Below are 12,765 nucleotides of genomic sequence, written 5' to 3'. Positions count from 1 at the left end.
AATGGGGAAAGAAGGCATGAAGTGGTTGGCTTAAAAACTTTGATAGGTGCTGAAATATATTCATAGGATTAAGGTGAAGGTATTACTTAACTGCAATTGTTAGGCATAGAATATTTTTTGTTTAGTTCACTTATAGAATGTTATGTTTAAATGAGGGTGGCACCTATTAAATTGTAGGCATTTTAGTTTTATCCTGTTAGGTACAGATATGATTTTATTATTGTTTGTTGAAAATTATATATGGCTAAATAGTTAAGTGAAAGTGTCAAATTGACAAGGGGTGGTCTGTTGTAGTTACATAATCTGGTGTCACTTTGGGATTTGAGAGGATTAAGAGGTAGGGGTAGGGTCAAGTCTGTCAATTGGGTCACATCCAGTGATGCCTCTGTGGGCATGGTCTACCTCTGATGCTTCTCAGAAAATTCTAGTAGTTCCGCCTTGGCGGCAGGAGAAAAATCTCACTACTTCACTTTCTTGGAGACTCTATTGACAAGATTGACTCCCTGTAGAACTACAGACAAAGTTAACTGCCTTTGAAACATCACTGAGGAAAAGCCACATGGACCTGCCCTGATACAGCCAGAACTCTGGACCTGGAAAAGCCACATGGAGGCCCCTGCCAAATCTGGGATGCTTACAAGGCCACTGGATCCAGAGGGCTTTCTTCCAGAGATTACACAGTTCAAAATCAGGAGAATTGTGCTTCATAGTTGCATCCTTTCACCATACTTATTCAACATGTGTGCTGCATATAGTAGTTACATAATCTGTTGTCAATTTGGGACTTGAGAGAGTTAAGACTCAACAGGAGGAGTCCAGTCTGTCAAGGTGGTCACAATCAATGATGCCTTTGTGGTTATGGCCTTCCCCTGAGACTTATCAGAAAACTCTAATGTTTCCTCCTTGGAGGCAGGAGAAACTCTCTCTCACCATTGTATTTTCTTGGAGACTCTAATGACAAGCTTGACTCCCACTGAGACTTCCCTGAGGAGAGCTATATGGACCTATCCTGATGAAGCCAGAACCCAGATCCTGGAGAAGTCATATGGAGACCTCTGCCAGCTCTGAGATGCTTACAACACCACTTGATCCAGAAGACTTTCTACCCACTGTCCTGTGATCATCATGCATTTGACATCGTTGCATGAGTTTCATGGGTCTGAAGAGCACTTTATAGATTGATATCAGGCATATGGGCTAACATCAGACTTATAAGCTTAGACTGGACTGGGTTAGGATGCTTTATTAATATACAATTACCTTTTATATAAAACTCTCTTTTATACACACATGCGTGTCTATGAATTTGTTTCTCTAGTCTACCTGACTAACACACTGAGTATATCATCACAGGAGCTGGATGACATAAAGAAGAATGTGGCATTGGGAATATAGGAAGGCATACTAACAATTTCATTATGCAGATGTCATAAACTTGCTTTCTGAAAGTGAAAGCTAAGCAGTATGGAATAGAACTCAATGCAAAGAAGGTCAAAATCCTCACAACTGTGTTAATAGATGGAATCATGAGGAATGAAGATAAGAAAAAATTTTAAAGATATTTTTCTTGCTGGCATCCACAATCAATGGTCCTGGAAACAACAGTCAAGAGATTCATAGCACTGGGAAATCTGGTGCCTAGGACCTCTTCATGGTATTGTAACGCAAGGATGTTACTCTCCGTATTTAAGTGCCCCTGACACAAGCCATGGCATTTTTCATCGCTTTTTATATATGTGAGAGTTGGACATTGAACGAGGAAGACTAAAGGAGTATTGATGCATTTGTATTTTGGTGCTGGTAAAGAATATTAAAAGTACCAAGGACTACCAAAGGACACATAAATGTATTTCATGAGAAATGTGACCAGAGTGCTCCCTAGAGGCAAGATGGGAGGACTTCATCTAACATACATCAGACATGTTGTCGTGAGAGACTATTTCCTGATGGGTTATGTGCTTGGTAAAGTATAAAAGAGTATAAAAGAGGAAGGCCATCAAATAGATGTGTCAGCAGAGGGGCTGTAGGATTGGGACAACTGTGAGGAGGGTGGAAGTCCATGAAGCATTTTGTTCTGCTGTGTATAAAGCCACCGTGGGTCGGAAGTGCAAGGGTTACACATAAGCACAATAGGTTGTTCAAGGGGCTCTCATGGCCTAGTGGGTTTTCCCTTGGGTCACTCCCCAGAGTTTGAAACACCAGCCCCTCCAGGAAAGACAGAGAAGCCTTTGAATTCTTGTAAAGTGTTACATTCATGGACACCCAAACAAAAAGTTCTATCCTGTCCTAAAGACACACAATGGATCAGTACTGATGTGATATCAAAATATTCTTCAGACTCATCTACATACTTACACCCTGACAAAATATTCTGCTTCCATTTGCTATGAGTTATTATTTATATCTCCAGGGTTTTTAAAATATATATAGGTGTGTTGCTCCTTTGATGTGCCATTCAGTTTGTTCCACAACAAAACAAAACCAAGTCCTGCACTATTCTCATAATTGTCATCATGTGTGAATCAATTGTAGCAGCCACTGTCTAAATCTATTTCTTTGAGGAATATCATCTTTCTTAATGACTCTATGCTATATCAAGTATGATACATAGCCTTAATCCAGGTACCTACATCTCTCTCCCAGAATAGGCTGAGCTTCATGATGATTTAACTTTATAAAGACTAGCATGAGGAAAAGGATGGTATTTTAAATTATTTGATTTTTATTGTGTTTATTTTTGAACACAATCATATTAGAATATAGAGAATTTATAAAATTAATTCAGTTAATTATAATCATTATTATTTAAATTCTATATCAAGTTTGACATACATAATTATATGCAATGAGATATATACAGTTGTGGAAATGATGCTTATCTCTAAAATATGGGGAAAATATTAACTTGAAATTAGTAAAAATATTGGTAATATTGCCTTAGTTTTGTTTTTTTTTATATTACTGACCAACAGTTCTTTAATGTACTCTTTGGAAAAGCTGTTTGGAAAGAAAATCCAGGGAGCCCCCGCTAGCAGCCTGCAACACTAGACTGGATTCTCACAACAGTGTTTTGCAATGAGCTCATTCTGAACCTTTCTGAAAGGTCCCTTCACTGCTTCCTATCGCAGCACTAACATAAGTGGGCTGCACGAAGTCCTATTCCTCACTCTGTCAAAATTCCTCACCCATGTAATGGGAAATATATATGTAAACATTTCCCCCCAAAATAATTTAATATCATCCTAAAGAAAAGGCTAAATGTCAAAGAAAGTATAAAGTATATAGTTAAGCAGATGTTAGTCACTGTAAAGTGGTGTAAAACGGTGTCTGACTCACAGAGACCTTATGTGTCATTGAATAAAATTTTGTCCAGTAATGTGACAAACTCTCAATCTTTATGGTTGAACCTACTGTTTCATCCATGGTGTTAATCCATCTCATTGACTTTTGTCCCTTTTTCATCGATCCTCTACTTTTGCAGGGATGATGTCTGTCCCAGGAATTGGTCTTCAAAGCGTATAAATTGAAGTTTTCTCAACCGTAATCCTAAGGATCATTCTAGTTGTACTTTGTTCAAGATAGATTTGTTCCCCACCCTCACCCCACCCCAGAATCCATGGTTTTTTCATTACTCTACATCAATATGATAATTTAAATGCCAACAACATTCTTATTTGATTTTCCTTGTTCTCTACACACCCTTCACACACATAGTAGCTAATGGAAAAACCGCTGTGGAAAGGAAAAATGGAACTCTGAAAGGGAAAAATTGATCTCTAAAATATTATTATTTTACTCTTAATTGATATGCAGTAAAGAGATTCAAAGCCAACATATAAAATGCAGAAGATATAGCTAGCTTTAACATTTTGCTTTGGTATAAACTTTCCAAATGATATTAAAAGCCAGATGGGAGATAAATAATTTTATTTGATCTTCAAAGAAAATTAAGTCTTTCAAATGGGATTATTTATCTTCCTTCAAATTTCCAAAGAGTACACAAAAATATCTACATAGATACATATCAAATAAAATAAATATAGTCAGCAACTCAATATAGAAAATATAAAATATTTTGAAAACATAAGAATTCCACATATCTGTCAATTATGGAAAGCTTCTAATCCTCTAACTAAAAAAAAAAAACAAACCTTCAAAACTCAAACTAACTCCCTGTAAAATCAATTACAACTCACGGTAACACTGTAAAACCGGGTTAAGCTACCCCTGTGGGTTTTCGAGAGTACAATTCCTTACAGGAAGAGAAAGCCTCGTTTTATTTCCAATCTAATTCATTCGTAACTGGGAAAATCCAACATAGACAAATGTTACACACAACTTTAAAACGTAAGAATGTCAATTGTTAGACAGCTGGGGTGTACCTTGCTTTGGCAGAATATTTAAGTAAACACAATTTTGCATTACTGATGTGAATCCACATGTGTATAAAAGATTTAGTATAATATAAATTTAGTAAACTGAGATTTATAATGGTTTGTGCTTTCCTCGATTAATAAATAAATGCACACATTGCACTGTTACAAGAGGCAGTGCAGGTTACTAATGCATTTGAATTAGACAAAACAAAATGAAATTTAGGTCTATTTATATTTATTACAATTGGTTAAAATATAGGTGCGCAATATTCATGAATATCCATATCAAATATGAATTCAGCATCATGTAACAGTTATATTTATAAAACACCTACTCATTTCTACCAGCTGGTACCAGGTGCCAGACCGTTATATTCACAATATCACAAGCTACTTGAAACATTATTAGTATCCAATCTAGACATTATATGCAATATTATTATCCTTCATCCCTAAAAATAATTATTTATTTTAAATATACAACTTACCAGAAGCAATTGTCCAAAAAATAGGCTTTTATATGTGTGGTGTGTCTCTTATTTCCCATGAATGTATATCTGCCTTCCTTTTGTGTACACCAAGTATTTTTAATTATCTCCAGCATTAAATTTTGGATAGGAAAATTTAAACTTTGTATCTCCATTTAGAATTCTGTAGTAAATTGCGTTTCTTATTGATGTATTTATCACTGTAGTACCTCCCAAAATTAAACTTACAGGAGCATAAAATTCAGGCATATTGAAATACATTATCACAATTCAAATATACAATAAAACATGGTGAAATAAAAATGTAACATTAAAAACACAAACTTGTATACAAACAAACCAATCAAATTATCTATATGAGAACAATATGCCAACCTAAACTCTACCAATAAGTACATTCTGACTCGTAGTTGCCATAAAGGGTTTTTGAGATTATAAATCACTATGTGAGCAGCTAGTCTCATCATTCTGGTGTTTGAATCAACGAATCTTGAGGTTAGCCATCCAACACTTACCAGATGGCACCACAAGTAAGTTGAAAACCTAGAAAATAAAGTTGGGTGAGTAAGTCTAAATTAATGAGAATGAACTAATTTGAGCAAAAATAACCACAATATTGAAACCAAGTGAAAATATCTGACAAATATCATGAATGTTATGCATAGAAATTGTTAATTTAGAAAATTCTTTGATGTGTACAAGTAATAAATTAGGAAAAATAAAGGTAGAGAATTCTGAGTTTTCAACCAAGCTTTATGAAAAAGTTAGAGAATGCATAAGAGTATGATTTTATCCCCAAGTATTATTATTTATAGACAATAGTATGGGATTAGTAAAATTGCACTATTTATCCAAAATTTAACATAAAATAATTAATATTCAGAAAAGTGTCTACTAGTAATAATAATTCACTGAATTTAAGTAAAGCTTTTTTTCAAATAAGAAAGTTCTGCTTATTTACATAATTCCCATGTATCTCAACTAGAAAAATGTCTAAAATTTTTAACTTTATCTGAATGTCAAAGTTAAAGAAAAAGTGATTGAACGTTATATCCTGTCAATCAAAGGAACACTAAAACACATAGCAGGAACAAAAAGTCTTAGGGGAATTTGGAATATCTAATTATCATTCTGCCAAGAGCACTCTTGATTTCCTTGTTCCTTAGGCTAAAGATAAGTGGATTGACAAAGGCAGGCACTATGGAGTAGAACACAGATGTGACAAAGTTTTGAACAGTTGATACATTTGAGTTGGGCCACACATAAGCAAATATACCAGAGGTTAGAAACAAAATGACTGTAGCTAGCTGTGGGGTGCAGGTAGATAAGGCTTTGTTTCGGGCTTCCATAGATTTCATCTGGAGCACAGTAGAAAATATGTTAACATAGGAAGTGAATAAGACAACAAAACAGAGTAAGAGGAAGCTAGAACTGACTGCAAGAACCACTGTTTCAGAGAACTGCACAGACTGGGATGAAAGGCTCAGTATTTGAGGAAGGTCACAGAAAAACTGGTGAATGACATTGGATTTTGTGAAAGGAAATCTGAACAAGTTGCCTGTATGGATTGCTGAATACACAAGCCCACTGACCCATGAGCCCCCCGAGATCTGTATGCACAGCCGTGGGGTCATGATGAGCTGATAGTGCAGAGGGTGACAAATGGCAACATAGCGGTCATAGGACATGACCACAAGGAGAAAAAACTCAGTGGCTGCAAATAAGATAAACAGGAAAACTTGAGTTGCACATTCTTTGAGAGAAATCACTTTATTGTCCATCAGAGAACTTAAAACCGATTTGGGGACAGTCACTGAAATACAGCAAAAATCTAGCAAGGACAAGTTGGCTATGAAGAAGTACATTGGGAAATGAAGGTGCTTGTCTCTTACAATGACAGTCATAGTTAGAAGATTTCCAGCCATGGATCCCAGATAAATCAGTAGGAAAAGCAGACCTTGCAAGACTTGGAGCTCCCGAGAGCTTGTGATGTCCATGAGGAGGAATTCTGTGATGATGGTGAAGTTGCCCATGTCTGCTAACACACTCTTTGCTCCCTGGAATTAAATGATAAAATGATAAAATTATGCAACCTAGCAAAATGGATACTATGTCTATTTCTTAAAACATTAAACCTCTGAAAAAACTTTATTATATTATTTTACCATAATATTTTCTTTTGGGAAGCAAATTTTAAAAGGAGAAAATATTAGTAATTAATAAAATGAATGTTATGCATATGCAAACACATATTTGTTAATATCATTATATCTAGTTAAATTAACATACTAATGTCATTAAAATAAAAATAAAGATCACTAAAATAAAAAAGAAACAACCATACCTGATCACAAAGCTTGAAGTTTTATTTTTCTCTCTCTTAATATTGTTATCCCTCATACAATTCACTGATGTAAAGCCCAAGCCTATGGTTTTTTTTTAATCCTTTCACTTTAAATCCTCTCCAGGAGTTCATTTTTTGTCATGTTGTCATATTTTATCTAAACCATAAGAAGTGCTATATCTGATTTTTGGTGAAGGCAATTCTGTTTTAAAGCATGTTGCTGAAATTATATCTTTCAATCCTCAGGTAGGGGGGATGGTAGTGAGGGAGGGTGTTGGTACCTCAGGGATGCTATTAATTGCAGATTCTAGAAAACTTTAAGGGCCTTCAGTGCCTCTTCCCTCATAAACATTCTGACCTATCCATTGAGATTAATTAGAGTCACTCATTTGAATTTTTAGAGATAACATTATAATAGAGTTGTTGTAAAATATGAAAAAGCAAAAGTTTCTAAAAATAATTTCTAAGTTGAAATTCTTAAGTCTTGATGACAAGATTAAGCATTCTTAGGAAATATAGAGTTTTATAAATTAAAATACTAAATAAATATATGGAAGCATGTGTGTAAGAATGACTTATGAAAGGATGATTGATGTACTCACTTCAGTCAAATACACCATCATTATCTGATACAACTTCAAGGTGTTTATTTATAGTAAATCACAAGAAATAATCTTGAAAAGTGACATCAATAAAATGAAAGATATATATTGCCTATTATTGAATGATATAAAATTAAGACCACTCCCTGACTGATGCTTCTGAGAGGGTAATAAAAATATAGTAAATTGTCTCAAGACTAATATGATCACCAGGATTCCCAGAAAGATTTGCGGAGAAAGTAGATGGTGTCTGACTTTCAAAAAGATGATGGTGCCCGGCTATCAAAAGATATAGCATCTGGGGCCTTAAAGGCTTGAAGGTAAACAAGCGGCCATCTAGCTCAGAAGCAACAAAGCCCACATGGAAGAAGCACACGAGCCGGTGCGATCAGGAGGTGTCTAAGGGATAAGATATCCGGCATCACCAGAACAAAAAAATCTTACCATAGTGTATGTGGTTGGGGGGAGTGCAGGGTGGAGATGCAAAGCCCATACGTAGGCCACTGGTCATCCCTTAAATAAGTGTATCAGGGAGGAGACAAGCCCGTCAGTTCAGGGTGCAATGTAACAATGAAAAATACAACTTTCTTCTAGCTTCTAAAAGCTCCCTCCCACCCACCACTATCATGATCCCAATTCTACCTTGTAAGTCTGGCTAGACCAGAGGATGTACACTTGTACAGATAGGAACTGGAAACACAGGGAATCCAGGCCAGATGGTCCCTTCAGGACCAGTCATGTGAGTGGTGATACTGTGAAGGTGGGGGAGGGGAGGTAAATCAGGGGAAACCGATTACAAGGATCTACATGTCACCTCCTCCCTGGGGGACAGACAACAGAAATGTGGGTGAAGGGAGACGTCAGACAGGGCAAGATATGAGAAAATAATAATTAATAAATTATCAAGGGTTTACTAGGGAGTGGGACGCAGGGAGGGAGGGGAAAATTGAGGACCTGATGACAGGGGCTTAAGTGGAGAGCAAATATTTTGAGAATGATGAGGGCAATGAATGTATAAATGTGCTTTACACAATTGATGTATGCATGGATTGTGATAAGAGTGTTATGATCCCCTCATAAAATGATTTTTAAACAATGTTAAATAGAATAGCTAGTGCCTGAGGTCATAAAGTCTTGCCTTCAAACAAGCTGCCACCTAAGTGAAGCATCAACTAAATTCACAAGGAAAAAACACATCAGCCCGTCTGATCCAAGATGGTAAATAATAAAATCCCAATCTGAAGAAGGGAGTGGTATCAGCTGGAATTGTGAACATCTGGTTTGCAGAAGCCCATAGAGGACAGTGGAAGCCCCAAATCCATTTGCAGGGTCATGACATAGATGAACTTTACTGTGAACTCGCTCTGACCAGGTTCGGAATAGCCTTGTTATCATGAAGAGTGAATTGGAAAGTGGATTTTGGCAGGTATTTTTGTTTTTAGGGAACATCTGGTTGATTCAGACCCACGTCATTGTGTACAACAGAATGACACTTTCTTTGATCTCTGCCATCCTCACAATTGTTCCTATACTTGATCCCATTGTTGTAACCACTGACTCAATCCATCTCCTAGAAAGCCTTCCTTTTTTCACTACCATACCACTTCAGCAAACACATTGTATTCTCCAGGGATTGATCTCTGATGATAACATGTTCAAAGTATGTAAGACAAAGTGTCACCATCCTAATGTCCTTAAGGAGGACTACTGTAATTCTCCTTTCAAGACTGATCTGCTTGACCTTTTATCAGTCCCTGATACTTTCAATGTTCTTTGCTGGCACTACAATTTAAATGTATCTTTTTTATTCAATGTCCAACTTCTACATATCCATGTAGCAGTTAAAAAATACCATGATTTGGATCAGGTACTACGTAGCCCTCAAAGTAACATCTTGCTTTTCAATACGCTAAAGAGATCTTATACAATAGATTTGGAGAATGCAATGCATCTTTTGTTCTCTTGACTGCTGCTCCATGAGCATTGATTGTGGATCCAAGCCAGATAAAAACCTTGATGACTTCAAGATTTTTAAAAAATCTATTTTTTTCAAATTAGGATATATATCTATCTCTATCTCTATATCTATATATCATAGCATTTCATAGTTCAATCACTTCAAATAGTATTTTATAATTGTTACCAGAATCAGTTGCAAAATATTCTTTTCCATCCTGAACCCCTTAACATCAGCTCCCTTTTACCTGACCCTGCACCCCGAAACCTTTATTCTACTTGCTGCCCCTGTAGCTTCATCAATCCTGGTTTCCATATATTGAAAACAGAAAACTATATAGCACAACTTCAAGAGGGTGATCCCCAATGACAGAACACGTCTGAGATAAACCCTAATATGAAAAACAAACACAATACAGAAAGTGTAGAAAACCAGATCAGGTCCAGCGTGCATCAGTGAGGATCAACTGACAAGGTTTTAACTATTCAAGTCAGGTATATCCCTTCGATCTTCTATATTTATTGCTCCAATGCACTCTGTTTGGTAACCATTCTCATCCCATCCCATTGATAGCGGGAGATCCCCAGAGACTTTTTTCCTTTGTAGTTCCCCAAAATGTATCTTGGGCTTCAACTATCATCCATAAGCTACTGCAAACTGGATTCTCACAATTCAGACTCTGATACTATCCCCTCCTTTGGCTTCAGGTGACTAATGATGGTGTGTTTTTCCATGTGGACTTAGTTGACAGCTCACTTAGCTGGCTGCTTGTTTGGAGACAAGCTTGTAAGGCCCCACATGCTATTTTATCTGTTAGCCTGGTGCCCTCTAATTCCACCACAATTTGCTCCAGGACCCACATTTTCTGTTTTTCCTTCCTGGGGGCGAGTATCAAACAGTGCCATGATGTAAGAATCAATCTATCTTAACTTGGACCTAGGATTTAATGCGAGCCCAACAACCTATTCCTAGTTTTGTGTATTGTTTTTTAATCTGCCTTTGGCTACCTTTCAAAAAACTCCTGTTAATTTATGGTAGAGAGTCTTAATAATCATCCACCTGGGGAAAAATGATCTACCATTAATGTTGTCTTTGACTGACCCCTGGTACTATTTTTTTAAATCCATGTTGAGAGAGGGATATTGGACCAATCCAGGCTGACTCCATATCACAGAATCTGAATTATTCACTTCTACAGAAGCAATCTTTTCATGGCTGTACACTATTTACACAAACAATGGGGGTTAATTGTCAAGAAAAAATTGCAATTATAATATCCGAGAATGTCAGTAACAGGTTTGCCAGAATATTATATAGCTTAAGATAGCATTTGGGACATTGATGAAGCAAGACCATGTTTGATATAGCTATGTTCCACTTCCTCAGCCACCATGTATTTTCTGACTTAAGTCCTCAGTTACAAGTGTGTCTGAGGTGGACCCCAGTTCACTCAGTAGAATTTCCGCGTGGGATCTCACTGATACAGCCTGTGGAGCATGCTGTGCCCCTTGATGATGCAGGATTCAATGTCCCAGCATTCCACAGCATTTGGCCTGGTTTCTCAGTGTGCAGCCCAAAGCCCTGGTTGATGTGTCCATTCAGTGCATACCACTAGAGACACTCCCTTGCTCGGGTCCCCAAAAATATTTTCAGTCTTTTTTCCCATGACCCCAACTGAAGGTCGGTTCTCCCACTTATCCTACCAACAGACATGCATTTGTGTTTCCCCAGACATGTGTGCTCCCTTTTCATCTCCTGCTTGTCTTTTCCATCAGTACCCCTCATCCCTCTGATACATGTCTTGGGGAAACTCATCATAGATTTTATGGTAACCTGTCAGTAGACAATATCCCCTTCCCCTCCCTTGACCATTCATCCCAGCTGACGTGACATGCCTTCTAACAAAGTGACCTTCAAAATCCTTACATAGAGAAGATTGCGTAAGGTTCATTGTCACCAGGCGGACTCTCTACCAGGCTGTTTGGCCCTCTGACCAGCAGCCTGGATGATGTATTCACCTGAGCTCATGCCCGTTCTGTCTTTCTACTACTGAAATGGATGTGTCCAGCATTTGTCCTTTTGTGATTGATTAGCTTCACTGTGTATAATATGTTTCAGATCCCTTTACATCTTGAAGTGTTTCATAGTTTCAATACTGCTTTGGGACTATAAGTAGTATTTCACTGTGTGTATACATCAGGTATTTTTTACTCCAATTTTCTACTGGTGGGAATTTAGGCAGTTTCCAATTTCTTGCTATTGTGAACTGTGCTTCAACGAACATGGGAAGCATGCGTCTGTTCTTGATCTTGTTCTTATTTCTTTGGTGTATGTGCCCAGTAATATTAGTGTTGGGTCATGTGTTATCTAAATTGCCATCTGTTCGGGTAATCACCATATCATTTTCACCAGTGGCTGTATGTATTTGAAAGCCCACCAGCAGTGAATAAGTGTTCCAATCTCACCACACCCTCCCATGCATTTGTTGGTCTCAGTTTTTTTTTTTAAATTGGGATACAGTTTGGAGTTTTAAATGTATCTCATGATTTTTTGACTTGAATTTCCCAAAAGGCTAGAGAAAGGGAATATTTCTTCATGTGTTTATTAGCCATTCAAGTGTCATCATTTGTGAATTGTCTGTTCAGGTCCTTTGCCCACTTTCTTAGAGGGTTGCTAGTTTTTCTCTTGTTACAGGTTTGTAATATAGTGTAGATTTCTTTACCTCTTATGTTGCTACTAAATATCTTTTCCCAATCTGTGGGAACTGTTTTTACTCTTTTAATGAAGTTTTTGATGTATACAAATGTTTTATTTTTAATAGTTCCCAATCGTCTATGTTGTCTTCCAAAGATGCTTCCTTTGTTATCTCTGATAGCCTGTGTACTACCTGCACTAGAGCACCTAGAACATCTCATTGATGATCCTGATAGCTTTGGGTTTTATATTTAGGTCTTTGATCCACCTTGCGTTTGTTTTTGTGCATGGGGTGAAATATGGA

The sequence above is a fragment of the Tenrec ecaudatus genome, chromosome 2 (assembly GCF_050624435.1).
Source record: "Tenrec ecaudatus isolate mTenEca1 chromosome 2, mTenEca1.hap1, whole genome shotgun sequence".
Taxonomy (NCBI): Eukaryota; Metazoa; Chordata; class Mammalia; order Afrosoricida; family Tenrecidae; genus Tenrec; species Tenrec ecaudatus.
This window is presented reverse-complemented; position numbering follows the sequence as displayed.